The following is a 17,751-nucleotide window of genomic DNA, read 5'->3' as shown; positions in this document are numbered from 1 at the left end:
CTCACCCTCGGAAAGCACAGTCCTCCACTCCGTCCGTTCCAACCTAAACCTCGCCATCAAATCAGTAGACAACTGTTTGGCTGTGGTGGTTTGGTGCACCAATCTCGACACCGCTGAAGCCAGGAGCCAACCCGTAGACAATTTGTCCTACTGTCTCCACGACCACCACTTTGCCATCACCGAACCATCATATCCGAGACCATAAACAGCCTCATCACCTCTGGGGATCTACCACTCACGGTCTCCAACCTAATAGTCTGAGAAAACGGCACTGCACGCTTCTACCTCCTACCCAAGAATTAGAAAGCTGCCCCGGTTGACTCATTATCTCAAACTGCTCCAGTCACACCGAAGTCATCTCTGCATAGCTTGACACTCACCGGTCTCCCTCAATAAGGGAGCACCTACCTACATTGGGGACATTACCGATGCCCTTCACCTTCCCCCAAGAGTTTCCTTTCCTCGTCACCAACCACTGCCAATCTTCACCATGGATATCCAATCCGTGCACACATCTATCCGCCTTCAAGCCCTCAGATTCTTCCTCTCATGACGACCCAAATAGTACCCTTCTATAGAAACTCTAATTCGCCGCCCTCAACAACTTCTCCTCTTTATCCTCCCACTTCATTCAAACCAAAGGGGTAGCCATGGGCACCCGCATGGGACCAAGCTACACCTGCCTTTTCGTCGGATTCGTGGAAGAGTCCATCTGCAGCAGCATTGCCCACGTTTTACCTCGCTACATAGATGACTGTATCAGCGCTGCCTCGTGCTCTCACGAGAAGGCTTCACAGTTCCTCCAATTCAAAAACACCTTCCACCCCGGACTCAAATTCACCAGTGCCATCTGGGATATCGCCCTCCACTTCCTGGATCTATCTCCGGTGATCAATAAATCACAGATATGTACTACAAACTCACCGCCTCCCATAGCGAACTGGACGACACCTCCTCCCACCCTGTTCCCGTAAAATCGGTATTCCTTATTCCCAAACACACTGCTTCCGCCGCATCTGCTCCCAGGAGGACCAATTCCATCATAGAACATTCCAGATGGCATCTTTCTTCAAAGACCGCTATTTCACCTCCTAAATTAGTCGACGATCCACTTCAGTGCACCTCCTCCTCTTCCCGCACCTCCGGACCTAAACCTCAATTGCAACAAAGACAGGAAACACTAGTCTACTCCTTCTTCCCCATCAACCTCTGATCCAAACTAACCCCACCCCTATGAGTATATTTCCTTTACCAACCTATCTGCGTTTCAGGGAGACAATTTCTTTTGCGACTCCATTGTCAGATCCATGCAACAAACCCGCCCACAACTTATTCCTGGCCCCTTCCCCTGCAAACCAAAAGAAGGGATATAAGCTGTAACCATACCTCTCCCACTCCACCAAGCATCACAAAGGATCCTTCCACAAAAGATAGAAATTTGCTTGTACATGCACACACGTCATCTACTGTATCGTTTGAAACAAATGTCCTCCACTTCAGAGAGAAAGGACGAAGTGAAATGTTTACTTCAGAGAGCTAGAAGGGAGCATGAAAAAACATAACGGGTAGGAATCCGAAAAACCCCAGGTGTTCTACACTTACATGAGGAACAGGAAGATGGCGGGACTGAGGGTAGGGACGATCAGTGATAGTGGACTCAACTTGTACTTAGTGTTGGAGCAAGAAGCGGAGGTGATTTATGAATACCTTGCTTCAGCATTCACGACTAAGAAGGACCTTGTCCCTTGTGAGATCAGCGCGGAATACACTGGTATATTCGAACAGGTTGACGTTAAGAAGGACTGTGTGATGGAAATTTTGGAACACTTGAGGACAGATAGGTCCCCTGTGTTGGGTTGGATCTTTCCAAGATGAGAAATGGAAGCGAAGCAAGAGATTCCTTCGAATTTGGTGATGATGTTTGCGGCATCACTGTACACTGGATTAAGACAGGTGACTAAAGAGTGGAATATTTTATTGCTTTGTTGAACGAAGGGGAAATGGATAACCTTGGGAATTGCACGCCAGTCAGTCTTACATCTGTGATGGGAAAGTTATTGGGGAGTATTTTGTGAAACAGGATCCATGATATGGAAAAATACAGTCTGACTCAAGACAATCAGCCTGATTTTCGAGGGGGGCAGGCATGTATAACAAGCCTTATTGAATTATTTGAGGATGTGACAAATTACATTGATGAAGGTAGAGCAGTGGATGCTTGTGCAAATGGATTTTAGTATAGGAACAAAGGGACGTCGAGGTTTATGTGCATGCAGTTTGGAAGGAAGGGAAGGTGAAACAATTATTAATACAGTGAATGGAATTGCTTTTTTTCTAAATATAGGTGAAGAATATTCATTTGTGGAATACATTTGGAGTTTTGTGTTCAGGTCTTGGTAGCTTCAGTATGGAAAATGTTAATGCCCAGGAGAGACAGAAAAGGAGATTTAAAAGATTTAATCAGGGATTTTAGATTCAATGAAATATTTGAAGCATTCTTGTGGTTCTGTTCGCCGAGCTGGATGTTTTTGTTGCAAACGTTTCGTCCCCTGGCTAGGCGACATCATCAGTGCTTGGGAGCCTCCTGCGAAGCGCTTCTTTGATGTTTCCTCCGGTGTTTATAGTGGTCTGTCCCTGCCGCTTCCGGTTGTCTCTGGTGTTTATAGTGGTCTGTCCCTGCCGCTTCCGGCGAACAGAACCACAACAACGAGCACCCGAGCTTCAAATCTTCGCACAAACTTTGAATATTTGAAGCATGACTCATAGTCTGCTTGCAGCAGAGGACTGTAAGAAAGTGATTTCTTTGAAGTGTTCGAAACGTAGAACAATTTGGGCAATGCAAAGAAGGATATCCGGTTTCCACTGGTTTGGAAGTCAGTAGCTTGGGGACAACAATATCAAGACTGTCAGCAGGACAGCTTTGAGCTAGTTGAAGAGAAACGTCTTTATGGAGAATTATCCACATTTAGAATGCACTGCCTGGGAGCGTGCTCGTGATGAATGCCACACGGGTTTAGATGAGATGTGGGAATGTTCTCAATACACGCAGTGATGTTTTTAAGAAATGCACTTCCCGGCATGGTTGTTGAGTCAGAAACTGGCACAATCTTATGAAATGTATTCTAGATAACCTATTTTAGATGAACACTTCAAATTTCACAACATTCAAGATTAGTGAAGGAAACTGGGATGAATGACGGTTTACAGATGGGACTTCTTTGACAATATGATTTTTTGGAGTCGACATTCTGGATCTGTCAATTCCAGTCGGTAATTCTTGATAGATTAAACTTTTTGGGGCGAAAGGCCGCGTTAACCTATTTTATTCTGTAATTCTCTGCCACTGTGAGTGTTATTGAGGCACAACCCCTTTGAACATGTAAGAAGCATTTAGATCTATGATGCAAAGTAATACAAGTCTCTTTGATAATTGCTATAATACATAAATGTTTGTTTTTAACCGACGCAAACATCATTGGTCAAAGTACGTACCAGTGACGTCCAAAATCTATGACACTGTGACATTTTGACAGAGAAAATAATGAGTCGTATTTGATGGAGGGGAAATAAAATGGGATGCAATTCAATAAATCCAATCCACATGATTTGCCAAAATGATTTTTTATTTTGTCTGGGGTTTGCTGTACTTCAATCTACCTTGACCAGATTACTCACATTTCCTTGGAGGTGCACAAGTCAAGTGGCATGCAACATACAAAGTCTCTGATGATGCACCCTCTCCACCTTGCAAGTAACAAATTCTTCTGTTAATATGGAATTTGGAACATAGAACGTTACAGCGCAACACCTTCTGCCTTCTGCACCTAATGCCAATCTTACCTATACCATTCTATTATCTATGTATCTATCTATGTATCTATCTATGTATCTATCTATCTATCTATCTATCTATCTATCTATCTATCTATCTATCTATCTATCTATCTATCTATCTATCTATCTATCTATCTATCTATCTATCTATCTATCTATCTATCTATCTATCTATCTATCTATCTATCTATCTATCTATCTATCTATCTATCTATCTATCTATCTATCTATCTATCTATCTATCTATCTATCTATCTATCTATCTATTTTTCTATCTATCTATCTATCTATCTATCTATCTATCTATCTATCTATCTATCTATCTATCTATCTATCTATCTATCTATCTATCTATCTATCTATCTATCTATCTATCTATCTATCTATCTATCTATCTATCTATCTATCTATCTATCTATCTATCTATCTGTCTATCTGTCTATCTGTCTATCTGTCTATCTGTCTATCTATCTATCTGTCTATCTGTCTATCTGTCTATCTGTCTGTCTGTCTGTCTGTCTGTCTGTCTGTCTGTCTGTCTGTCTATCTATCTATCTATCATATATATATGTCCAGTACCAGTTTAAATGTCCTTAACGTCGGTGATACGACGACTGCTGCAGACAGGCCATTCCATGGCCTTACTACTTTCTGTGTAAAGACACTACCTTTGATAGCTGTCTTTATGCTATCACCATCAATTTAAAGCTATGTCTCCTCGTGTTAGTTTTCACTATCAGAGGAAAACGGCTCTCACTATCCAGCTTATCTAACCATCTGATTATATTGTTCATCTCGATTAAGTCACCTATCAATCTTCTTGTCTCTAACGAAAACAGCCTCAGTTCACTCAAACTTTCCTCGTAAGACCTTCCTTCCATACCAGGTAACATGCTAGGAAATCTGCTCTGAACACTTTCCAAAGCTTCAACATCCTTCTAAACATGCGGTGACTAGAAATGTACACAATAATCCAGGAGGGGCCTAAACAGTTTCTTGTACAGCCAAAGCATGATCTCGTAGCTCTGAAACTCAATTTCACACCAATAAACGTCAATACACCATATGACTTCTCAACAACCCTATCAACCTGAGTGGCAACTTTCAGGGATTTATGCCTCTGGACACTAAGATAGCTCTGTTCCTCCAAACTGCCAAGACTTTTCCCATTTGCCCAATAGTTTGCACGCCTGTTATTTCTTCCGAAGTGTACTAACTAACACGTTTCCGCATTAATATTCTTTTGCCATTTCTCCAACCACTATGCATCTTACCTTTGTCCCGCTGTTATCCACGATATCCTTCGGCACTATCCACAACTCTGCTTAACTGAGTGTCATCTGCAAATGTGCCAATCTATACTTCTATGCCCACATCCAGATCATTTATGAAAATGACTAAGATCAGTGACCTCGAAACAGATGCTTGTGGCAAACCACAGGTAACTGATCACCAGGATGAACTTTTCCCATTAACTAACACCCTCTCTCTTCAGTCAGCTAGCGAATTTCTGATCTGAATCACCTTCAAACCCGAAACTCCGTATTTTGTGAAAAAGCCAACCGTCTGGAACCTTATTAAACTCATTACGAGAGTCCATGTACACCACATCAAACACTTTATTTTCACCAACTGTTGTGCCACCTTCGGAAGAACTTAATAAGGTTAGTGAGGCACGACTTCCGCTTCACAAAATCGTGTTGATAATCGCAAAACAAATTAATGATTTCCAGAAAATTATAAATCTTAACTCGTCTAACCTTTTCCAACACCTTACCCACAACAGACGTAAAGTTCACTGGCCTATAGTTGCCAGGTTTGTCTCCACTCTTCTTCCTGAACAAGGGATTAACATTTGCTATCCTCCACACATCTGGCACTACTCCTAACGACAATGATTTCAGAAAGATCAAAGCCAATATCCCACACACCCATAGCATGTTCAGCTACACAGGTATCAATCGGATAGTGTCTCCACACTGCCTTTCAATTGTCTAATCTCATTTTGTTTCTGGAAAATGTTGCTGATCCAACTGCGAACATTCATCAGCTTGGGGATACTGAAGTCATCAGAATTCACAGTGGAGTTCAATACTGGCAGCTTATCAACTTTCTGTTCCAAGTGGATTAAAACATCGACGCCCCGGTTTCTGTGGTCTAACGTATGGAAATATGGGATGTGAATATTTAGTAGTTTGGGTTTGAACCACACGGATGCTGACATCGTACTTACTCGAAGTTCAGAATAACCTTCGCAAGGTCCACCGAACACATCTGCTCCAAATGGAATCTAACCACGTTTTTGGTTATACATCAGAGAAGGAGACATTTGAGCTGACAACACAAATAGAGATAAATAGTGACGACCTAGTTTGGATGACTGAAACCTAATTAGAGGATGATGTCATGGAGCCAATCAGAGAACTGGCTATTTTATATTTCGTATTATGTAACGGTGAAGGATTGATAACTCAGCTTGCAATTGATGATCCTCTTGGCAGGACTGAACACAATCTGCCAGAGTTTGACGCTATGCTTGAAAGAGTGAAGACAAAGATGCTGATGATGGTTTTTGAACTATTCAATGCAATTGCACAGTCCTGAGGAAAGAGTTGTTCGAAGTGGATTCGACAAAAACATTAAAGGGTAGGACAGTTGGAAAACAGCGGTAAATGATGAAGGACATGCTAAATAGCTGTCGATTAAAATATACTCTTAAGGTGAAGAAGAATTTTAAATATCTTCCATCACCTAATAAGGTAGTCAAGGAAACGTAAAGGCAACACCTTATCTTATCATACTTCAAACATTTGTGTCGTTCGGGAGAATTTATAGCAATTTTATCTTCAGCAAAGGGTGACTGAAACCGAAATCATAAGCACTACGTTGAACTACAAAAAGGAATTGGTAGATCATATAAGCGCTGATAACGAAAGCTTCTGTAAGTATATGAAAAGTAAGCGAATAGATAAATTAATGTTTTACTATTCAGAGGATGAAAATTCTGAGGAAATATTGAGAAACACAGAAATGACGGAGGCGTGAAACTTATGTTTTACCCGTTTTGACTGAAGAAGGTAACAATTTCGTTCTGAAAGCTCCAGTCAAAACCGTTGAACTTGGTGAATTTATGAAAACAAGGGGGAAAGTATGAAGTGAACAGACTGAACTAAATGGAAATAAGTCCCCGTGGGCTGATCGCCTCCACCCTAATATACTGAAAGGATTAGGTAGCAAAGATAGTGGATGCATAAGTCATGATTTTCCAAGATTCTCCAGAATGTGGAACAGTATTAGTGGATTGGAAACATGCTAATGTAACACCTTTATTCATGAGAGTGGATAGTCAAGAGAAGGGGAAGGACAGATCAGTTACTGTGACCTGTGTCGCGGTGATCCTTCTGGTGTCAATCAAACATTCGTGCAAAAATAAAGGTTAATTCATCAGTGTCAGCACGGTTTCATAGTGAACTCAAAAATAGAAGTCTCTGAAAAGTTCAGAAGGTCTGGCAGCATCTGCAATGAGAAATCTGAGTTAACTTTACGATGAGGTGACCATTCTTCAAGCCCTTCTGAAAAGATAACTATGACTTTCTTCACTGATGCTGCTGGATCTGCTGAGCTTTTTGCTTATGTTGTGTTTATTGTTGTGGTTCTGTTCGCCGAACTGGGAATTCGTGTTGCAGACGTTTCATCCCCTGTCTAGGTAGCATTCTCAGTCCTTGGGAACCTCCTGTGAAGAGCTTCTGTGATCTTTCCTCCGGCATTTGTAGTGGTTTGAATCTGCTGCTTCCGGTTGTCAGTTCCAGCTGTCCGCTGCAGTGGTCGGTATATTGGGTCCAGATCGATGTGCTTATTGATTGAATCTGCGGATGAGTACCATGCCTCTAGGAATTCCCTGGCTGTTCTCTGTTTGGCTTGTCCTATAATAGTAGTGTTGTCCCAGTCGAATTCATGTTGCTTGTCATCTGCGTGTGTGGCGACGAAGGATAGCTGGTCGTGTCGTTTCATGGCTAGTTAGTGTTCATGGATGCGGATCGTTAGCTGTCTTCCTGTTTGTCCTATACAGTGTTTTGTGTCGTCCTTGCATGGGATTTGGACACTACATTAGTTTTGCTCATGCTGGGTATTGGGTACTTCGTTCTGGTGAGTTGTTGTCTGAGAGTGACTGTTGGTTTGTGTGCTGTTATGAGTCATAGAGGTCGCAGTAGTCTGGCTGTCAGTTCGGAAATGTTCTTGATGTATGGTAGTGTGGCTAGTCCTTTGGGTTGCGGCATGTCCTCATTCTGTTGTCTTTCCCTTAGGCATCTGTTGATGAAATTGCGCGGGTATCCATTTTTGGCGAATACATTGTATAGGTGTTCTTCCTCTTTTTGCAGTTCTGGTGTACTATAGTGTGTTGTGGCCCTTTTGAATAGTGTCTTGATGCAACTTCTTTTGTGTGTGTTGGGTGGTTGCTTTCTTAGTTTAGGACTTGGTCTGTGTGTGTGGCTTTCCTGTATACCTTTGTGGTGAATTCTCCTTTCGGTGTTCTCTGTACCATCACGTCTTGGAATGGGAGTTGGTTGTCCTTTTCTTCCTCTCGAGTGAATCGGATTCCTGTGAGTGTGGCGTAGATGATCCGGTGTGTGTTCTCTATTTCTGTGTTTTTAATCATTACAAAGGTGTCATCCAAATATCTGACCCAAAGTTTGGGTTGAATTTGCGGTAAGACTGTTTTTTCTAATCTTTGCATTACCGCTTCTGCTATGAGTCCAGAAATGGGTGAACCCATGGGTGTGTCGTTGATTTGTTCATATATTTGGTTGTTGAATGTGAAGTGTGTTGTGAGGCACAGGTCCAGTAGTTTGAGTATGCCGTGTTTGTTGATATGTTCAATGTCCTGTTGTCTGTTCTGTATATCCAGCAGGTTGGCTATTGTTTTTCTGGCTAGGGTTTTGTCGATAGAGGTGAACAGTGCCGTTACATCGAATGAGACCATCGTTTCTTCCTTTTCCATGTGTATATTTCTGATGATGTCCAAGAATGCCTGTGTTGATGGTATAGTGTCTGGATCCGCTGATCAGGTGTTTCAGTTTCTGCTGTAGCTCCTTAGCCAGTTTGTGTGATGGTGTCCCTGGTCGTGATATTATGGGTCTGAGTGGGATGTCTGGTTTGTGCACTTTAGGTAGTCCATAGAATCTGGGAGTGTTGTTGCTTTCAGGTTTCATTCTTTGTAGGTCAAACCTGGTTATCTGTCCTTTTTATGTAGTTTCCTCAGTCTGTTGTTTGTCCTATTGGTGAGCTGTGGGGTGTGGTCAAACTCCCTCTTTTGGTAGGTGTTGGTATCTGCAAGTAGTTGTTGCGCTTTTTGGATGCAGTCTGCTTTGACCAGGATGACCGTCATTCTGCCTTTGTCTGCTGGTCGTATGATTATGTTCTTATCGTTAAGAACATAACCAAACTATCAGCAGACAAAGGCAGAATGACGGTCATCCTCGGCAAAGCAGACTACATCCAAAAAGCGCAACAACTACTTGCAGATACCAACACCTTCCAAAAGAGGGAGTTTGACCACACCCCACAGCTCACCAAGAGTATAAACAACACACCGAGGAACCTACAAAAAACGGACAGATAATCAGGTTTGACCTACAAAGAATGAAACCTGAAAGCAACAACACTCCCAGATTCTATGGATTACCTGAACTGCACAAACCAGACATCCCACTCAGACCCATAATATCACTACCAGGGACACCATCACACAAACTTGATAAAGAGCTACAACAACGAGAACTCGAGCTATAAATCTTCTCACAAACTTTGATGTTCTGTTTATATTTTTGAATTAAAGAATCTGCATTTGTTTTGGCTTTCGTAAAGGACATGTCGGTGTTGAGCACTTTGAGCGTGTAACCAGCAAGGTAAGTAATGGGGAATCAGAGGATGTGGCTTCTCTAGATTTCGAGAAGTCATTTGATAATTGCCACATAAAATACTGAGCAAAAAATTTCGATCCCAGGTGTTAGGGGTGGGGTATTCATTTGCAAAGAGGATTTATGGCTTGCAAGAAAGTGAAGCATTGCAATAAATCATTCCTTCTCTTGATAGCGAATTGTAACTCGTGGGTGCCATACGGTTAGCTTCATGTACCTCTACTATTTACAATCGAGAGAAATGTCATGCAAACAGAGACACAGTATGACACTGCAAAGTTCACGGATGATCATTAAACAGGTGAAAAAGCAGGCGGCAGGAGATTAACAGTTAACAGATCAATATTTTTAGCCCAGGAGAATTTGGCCAGAATGTCGCAGATGAATAAAGTGTGAGGTTTTCTAATTTGAAAGCAAAAATAAAAGAGAACATTTTCATTTCACTGTGAAGCATATTCAACGTGCGTCAATGCAAAGGAGTCTGCGTGTTCTTGTTCAAGAAGTGCAGAATGTTGGCATGCAGAATATAATAACAGAGGCAAATGGAATCCTGACATTTATTGCAGAATGATTCGATATGAAAGTAAAGACGTGTTGTTACATTTATATAAGGTGTTGGTGAGACCAAACCTAGTGCAGTGTGTTCAGTTTTAGTCACCTAATGTGTAATTATGTGCGACTGGAAAATCAGAAGAGGTTGACGAGTTTATTATCCGGTGCAGAAAGGACGGTCGCATGCATAGCAGTTGAAGTACTTGGACGTCTTCTCACCGGAGTTCAGAAGAATGAGAGGGGAACTAATTGAAGTACATAACGTTATAATGTGGCTTAATAAGGTGAACTTTGTTCAGATGCTCCACCTTGTGTGTCGTAATGAATAAAATGTCATGCGTGGAGAGTGAGAGTGTTAAAATGTAACACGTGGAGAGTCTACTTTTATCAGTGACTTGCATATTTGCCTACCTCTCCGTCTATGTGCCTGCATATGTATCTGTCCCTTTATCTCACTACCTCTCCATCACTTGATCTATCTATCTATCTATCTATCTATCTATCTATCTATCTATCTATCTATCTATCTATCTATCTATCTATCTATCTATCTATCTATCTATCTATCTATCTATCTATCTATCTATCTATCTATCTATCTATCTATCTATCTATCTATCTATCTATCTATCTATCTATCTATCTATCTATCTATCTATCTATCTATCTATCTATCTATCTATCTATCTATCTATCTATCTATCTATCTATCTATCTATCTATCTATCTATCCGAGGATGATTCAGGAGAAGAGTGAAAGTAATAGGATGGATGTTGTGGGGGTCTTTAACTTTCCAGATATTGCCTGGGAAAGCTATAGCTCGAGTTCGTTAGATGGGTCTGTGTTTGTCCAATGTGTGCAGGAGGGTTTCCTGACACAATATGTAGACAGGCCAACAAGAGGTGAGGCCATACTGGATTCAGTTCTGGGTAACGAACCAGGCCAGGTGTTAGAATTGGAGGTAGGTGATCACTTTGGCGACAGTGACCACAATTCGGTGATTTTTACTCTGGTGATGGAGAGGGATAAGTGTGCACTGCAGTGCAAGAGTTATAGCTGGGGCCAGGGAAATTATGATGCGGTGAGGCACGACCGAGGATGTGTGGCTTTAAAAAGTAGGCTTCAAGGCATGGGCACAATTGATATGTGGAGCTTGTTCAAGGAGCAACTATTGAGTGTTCTTGATAAGTATGTACCTGTCAGGCAGCGAGGAAAGGGTCGTGTGAGGGAGCCGTGGTTTAATAAGGAATTGGAATCTCTTGTTAAATGGAAGAGGGCGGCCTATGTAAAGATGAACGTGAAGGTTCAATTGGGGCGATTGAGAGTTATAATGTAGCCAGGAAGGATCTGAAGAGAGAGCTAAGAGCAGCAAGGAGGGGACATGAAAAGTCCTTAGTTGGTAGGATTAGGGAAAACCCTAAGACTTTCTATAGGAATGTCAGGAATAAAACAATGACTAGGTTAGGAATAGGTCCAGTCAAGGATAGTAGTGGGAAGTTGCGTGTGGAGGCTGAAGAGATTGGGGAGACACTGAATGAATACTTTTCGTCAGTATTCACACAGGAACAGGACATTGTGGCCGATGTGAATATTGAGTCACAATTAATTAGAATGGACGGCTTTGAGGTATGTAGGGAAGAGGTATTAGAAATTCTGGAAAGGGTGAAAATAAATAAGTCCCCTGGGCCTGATGGCATTTATCCTAGGATTCTCTGGGAAGCAAGGGAGGAGATTGCAGAGCCATTGGCCTTGATTTTTATGTCCTCGTTGTCTACAGGAATAGTGCCAGTCGACTGGAGGATAGCAAATGTGGTTCCCTTGTTCAAGAAGGGGAGTAGGGATGACCCTAGTAACTATAGGCCGGTGAGTCTCACTTCTGTTGTGGGCAAAGTCATAGAGAGAATTGTAAGGGATAGGATTTATGAACATCGGGATAGGAATAATGTGATCAAGGTTAGTCACCATGGTTTTGTGAAGGGCAGGCTCACAAACCTTCTTGAATTCTTTGAGAAGGAGACGAAGGAGGTAGACGAGGGTAAAGCGGTAGATGTGGTGTATATGGATTTTAGTAAGGCGTTTGATAAGGTTCCCCATGGTAGGCTACTGCAAAAAATACGGAGGTATGGCATTGAGGGTGAGTTGGAGGTTTGGATTAGAAATTGGCTGGCTGGAAGAAGAGAGACGGTAATAGTTGATGGCAAAGTTTCATCTTGGAGTGCAGTTACTAGCGGTGTTCCGCAAGGATCTGTTTTGGGACCATTGCTGTTTGTCATTTTTAAAAGTGACATGGAGGAGGGGCTAGAAGGTTGGGTGAGCAAGTTTGCAGATGATACGAAAGTCGGTGGAGTTGTTGACAGTGAGGAAGGTAGTGTTAGGTTACAGAGAGATATAGATAAGTTGCAGAGCTGGGCAGAAAGGTGGCAAATGGAGTTCAATGTTGGTAAGTGTGAGGTGATTCACTTTGGTAAGAGTAACAAAAAGACGAGGTACTGGGATAATGGTCGGATACTTGGTAGTGTGGATGAGCAGAGGAATCTTGGTGTCCATGGACACAGATCTCTGAAAGTTGCCACCCAGGTAAATAGTGCGGTGAAGATGGCATATGGCGTATTGGCTTTTATTGGTGGAGGAATTGATTTCCGGAGTCCTGACGTCATGTTGCAGTTGTATAAGACTCTGGTGCGGCCGCATCTTGAGTATTGGGTGCAATTTTGGTCGCCATACTATAGGAAGGATGTGGAGGCACTGGAACGGGTGCAGAGGCGGTTTACAGGATGTTGCCTGGTATAGTAGGAAGATCGTGTGAGGAAAGGCTGAGGCACTTGGGGCTGTTTTCATTGGAGAAAAGAAGGTTTAGTGGTGACTTGATAGAGGTGTACAAGATGATTAGGGGTTTAGATAGGGTTGACCATGAGAACCTTTTTCCACGTATGGTGTCAGCTATTTCAGGGGGCATAGCTTTAAATTAAGTGGTGGTCGGTATCGGGCAGATGTTAGCGGTAGATTCTTTACTCAGCCAGTCGTTAGTTCATGGAATGCCCTGCCAGTAGCAGTGGTGGACTCTCCCTCTTTTTGGGCATTTAAACGGGCATTGGATAGGCATATAGAGAATAGTGGGCTAGTGTAGGTTAGGTGGGCTTGGATCGGCGCAACATCGAGGGCCAAAGGGCCTGTACTACTATTCTTCTGTTGTGGTTCTGTTCGCCGAGCTGGAAGTTTTTGTTGCAAACGTTTCGTCCCCGACTAGGCGACATCATCAGTGCTTGGGAGCCTCCTGCGAAGCGCTTCTTTGATGTTTCCTCCCGCATTTATAGTGGTCTGTCCCTGCCGCTTCCGGTTGTCAGTTTCAGCTGTCCGCTGTAGTGGTTGGTATATTGGGTCCAGGTCGATGTGTTTGTGGATGGAATTTGTGGATGAATGCCATACCTCGAGGAATTCCCTGGCTGTTCTCTGTCTGGCTTGCCCTATGATCGTAGTGTTGTCCCAGTCGAATTCATGTTGCTTGTTGTTTGCGTGTGTGGCTACTAAGGATAGCTGGTCGTGTCGTTTCGTGGCTAGTTTCGCCGAGCCAGGGTACGAAACGTTTGCAACAAAAACTTCCAGCTCGGCGAACAGAACCACAACAATGAGCACCCGAGCTACAAGTCTTCGCACAAACTTTGAACTATTTTTCTATGTTCTATGTTTTATCTATCTATCTATCTGTCTATCTATCTATCTATCTATCTATCTATCTATCTATCTATCTATCTATCTATCTATCTATCTATCTATCTATCTATCTATCTATCTATCTATCTATCTATCTATCTATCTATCTATCTATCTATCTATCTATCTATCTATCTATCTATCTATCTATCTATCTATCTATCTATCTATCTATCTATCTATCTATCTATCTATCTATCTATCTATCTATCTATCTATCTATCTATCTATCTATCTATCTATCTATCTATCTATCTATCTATCTATCTATCTATCTATCTATCTATCTATCTATCTGTTGGAGTTGACAAAGGAAATGCAATGCATGTGGTTTACGTGGATGTGTTTAATTGGACTTACATCAGGACATTCAATATGTTCCTACATGAGAGATTAAAGGTTAACATTGAAAATATCTTGTCAGATACAATTTCTTCTTTTTGAAGTGAAAACCAGTGACGAGTGGAATATCGCAGAAATCTGAACTTCGACGTTGGAAATTCGCAATATGTCTTAATGGTTTAGATGAGAGAATGCTTCAGGAAAGACAGAAAGGGAGGCAAGAGAGGAGGGGGAGTGGCGTTTTGATAAGGTATAGCATTACAGCTGTATCAAGGGAGGATATTCCAGGAGGTACATCCAGGGAAGCTATTTACGTGGAACTGAGAAATAGAAAAAGGATGATCACCTTATTGGCATTGTATGATCGACCCTCACTAGTCAGCTGGAAACTAATGAACATTTTTTCTGTGAGAATAGTAGGTTGGTTATGGTTTGGGGATTTTAATTTTCCAAATGTAGAATGGGACTGCCATAGTGTTAAGAGTTTGGATGGAAAAGAATTTTTTTTTAGTATGTACAAGAAAAGCTTTCTAATCTAAGGATGCGTGTGTCAGATATATTCAGGACAGATCGAGTGAACCCTTAGAAGAGTATAAATATAGCAAGAGTATACTTAAGAAGGAAATCAGATAGGATAAAAAGGGACATGAGATAGCTTTGGTGAATCCAGTTAAGGAAAATCCAAAGGGTTTATACAAACACTTTAATGAAAAATAGCGAACGAAGGGCCCTTCAAAGATCAGCAAGGCAGCCTTTGTGTGGAGTCGCATGAGATGGTTGAGATAGTAAATGAGTGTTTTGCATCAGTGTTTATGATAGTGAAGGGTATAGAAGAATTGGAATGCATGGAAATAGATGCTGAAATCTTGAAAAAATGACCATTTTACAGAGGAGGAAGTACTGGAAGTTTTGAAACTGGCATTGGGGGATTAATCCAAAGGACAAATCAGGTGTACCCATGAACTTGGTGGGGAGGTGAGTGCTGGGCCACGAGCTGAGGTATCTGTTTCATCGAGAGTAACAGGTGAGATGTCAGAAGACTGAAGGTTGGCTAACGTGATGCCAATGCTGAAGACTGATGGCAAGGACACGCCATGGAGCAATAGACCGGTGAGGCTGACTTCAGTAGTGGGCAGGTTGTTGGAGAGAATCCTGAGGGAGAGGAAGTATATCTATTTGGAAAGACAAGGGCTAATAAGGGATAGTCAACATGGCGTTGTGCGTGGGAAATCGTGTCTCACGAACTTGATGAAGTTTTTTTGAAGAAGTATCAAAGAGGATTGATGAGGGCACAGTGGTGAACGTTATCAAAATATACTTTAGATAGGCATTCGACAAGGGACCCCATAGGAGACTAGTTAGCAAGTTTCGGTCTCATGTAATACAGGGAGAAATAGGCATTTGCATGCAAAACTGGCTCGACGTTGGAAGACAGAGGGTGTTGGTGGAGGGCTGTGACTAATGGAGTGCCAGAAGGATCTGTGTTGGGTCCAATAATTTTCATCATTTATATAAATGATTTGGAATTGAACATAAGTGGTATAATTAGTTAGTTTGCAGATGACATCAAAATTGGATGTGCAGTGTACAGCCATGAAATTATATCCTCCAAATGGCATTTGGATCGGTAAATGTGTTAGGGTTTGGAGGGACATGGGTCGGGTGCTGGCAAGTGATATTAGATTAGGTTGAAATATCTCGTTCGCATGTGCATGTTGGACTGCAGTATCTGTTTGCATACTGCACATGTTTACGATTCTATAACTCCAAATAAATATATCATCACCCATCTTACCGACGACAGAAAATTAGGTGGGATAATGCTGGTATACTTCAGTGTGATTTGTACGAAGAAAGTGAGCAAATGCAGGGTATGTGGAGTTCAATATGGACAGCTTTGAGTGTCGTGTGATCTGGAACAGGCCACCTGAACATGATAGACACTGGAAATCTCAGCGTATCTGACTCCCTCTTTCACCTTTCGCACTTTGAGCCAATCTTGTACCGTTCGAATTTCTTTTTGGTTTCTGAAAGATCTGCACCTCAATTCCACTTTCAAACTTTCGTCAGCACCTCTGGTTCCCTTCCTGACAAATCACTGCCTTTATTAGTCTCGACAGCCCTCCACTGTAAAGAATTTGACTGATTCATTCCCCACTGAGTGAAGGCATTCTTCCTTCCCTCTGTAGGAATTGGGGGACCGGTTAGTTTTTGGGATGGTGCCCTGTGGCTGGTCCAGTCTATGTGCTGTAGGCAGATCTACAATGCTAATACCGAGGAAATTCCATTTGTATCCAGTAACACTAAAGGAGTAGTGATATATTTCCAAAGCAGGACCGATAGTGGCATTGGTTGTCGTTCTCAGTCGTAACAGTCGTGGGTTTGAATAATGATGTTTTTAGAATTTCTGCAGCACGTCCTGCTGTGATTATGTCTGAGAGTTGGTGGAGTGAGTATCGATGGTGTTAGTTCACGTGTCGAATAAATGGGTTGCCTCAATTATCCAGGAGGGAGCTGAGCTCGCTTATGTTTTGGAGCTGTTAGAGCAACAGTAGAATATTCCATCATAGTCCTGTCCTGAGGGGGACATGATTTGGGAGCAGGGATTGTCTGGATGATGCCTGAGAGTCAGATAGCCTGTTATCTCCTGCATAATTCCAAGGCTTTCGCATTTTTGCAGCTTCATTTAGTTTCAAGTGCTGGTGCACCACGACTGGAGTACGGTGTGCATGTTGGCCTAAACACTGTCAAAAATATGTGATTGCATGGATCAGGATGTTAAGTAGATTCACTAGGATGCTTGCTGGGATGCAGAAGTTTAGGTATGACAACAGATTCGTTTATCTTGGGTTGATTTTTGTGTGGCAGAGATGGTTGACTGCGTCCTGATTGAAGTATCTGAGATAATAAGAGTTACAAGCAAGGTAATCAGAAAGCTTCCGATCCCTTAAGCTGTCTAGGACAATATAATGTGGTTGATATTCAGGTGAAAGTTAGGAGCAGTTACAGGAGCTGGCCAAATTTATCTCATAATTAAAAACCTGATTCCCAAGTATCGTTTTCCGAAACTTATGTTGTACTCACACCAAATGTCAGACTGTACTTCGGAAGGTATTTTGCCACGATCGGCTCACAAATGTCCAATTGAGGTTTTTGTACTGTGGAGGAAGAGACATTGCACCTGACCCAAATTCGCAATCTTTACTTGGTCTTCGATTTTTTTTGTTCATTCTTTCACTTGCTAATACTTTCCAATTGAATCATTTGACTATCTGGTTCGTTGTGTCCTTCTGCTCCGTTCTGTCATGATAATATGGAATCCTCGGTAAATTACAGAAATATTACTCCTTGGAGTGTCTAAACTTAGCAAATGAAGGTCTCGCTTTTTTGCAA

This window comes from Chiloscyllium plagiosum, unplaced genomic scaffold (genome assembly GCF_037043375.1).
Source record: "Chiloscyllium plagiosum isolate Xiang-an unplaced genomic scaffold, Cpla_swu_hap1 HiC_scaffold_46, whole genome shotgun sequence".
NCBI lineage: Eukaryota > Metazoa > Chordata > Chondrichthyes > Orectolobiformes > Hemiscylliidae > Chiloscyllium > Chiloscyllium plagiosum.
The sequence above is the reverse complement of the archived record's forward strand: the minus strand, read 5'-3'. Positions refer to the sequence as shown.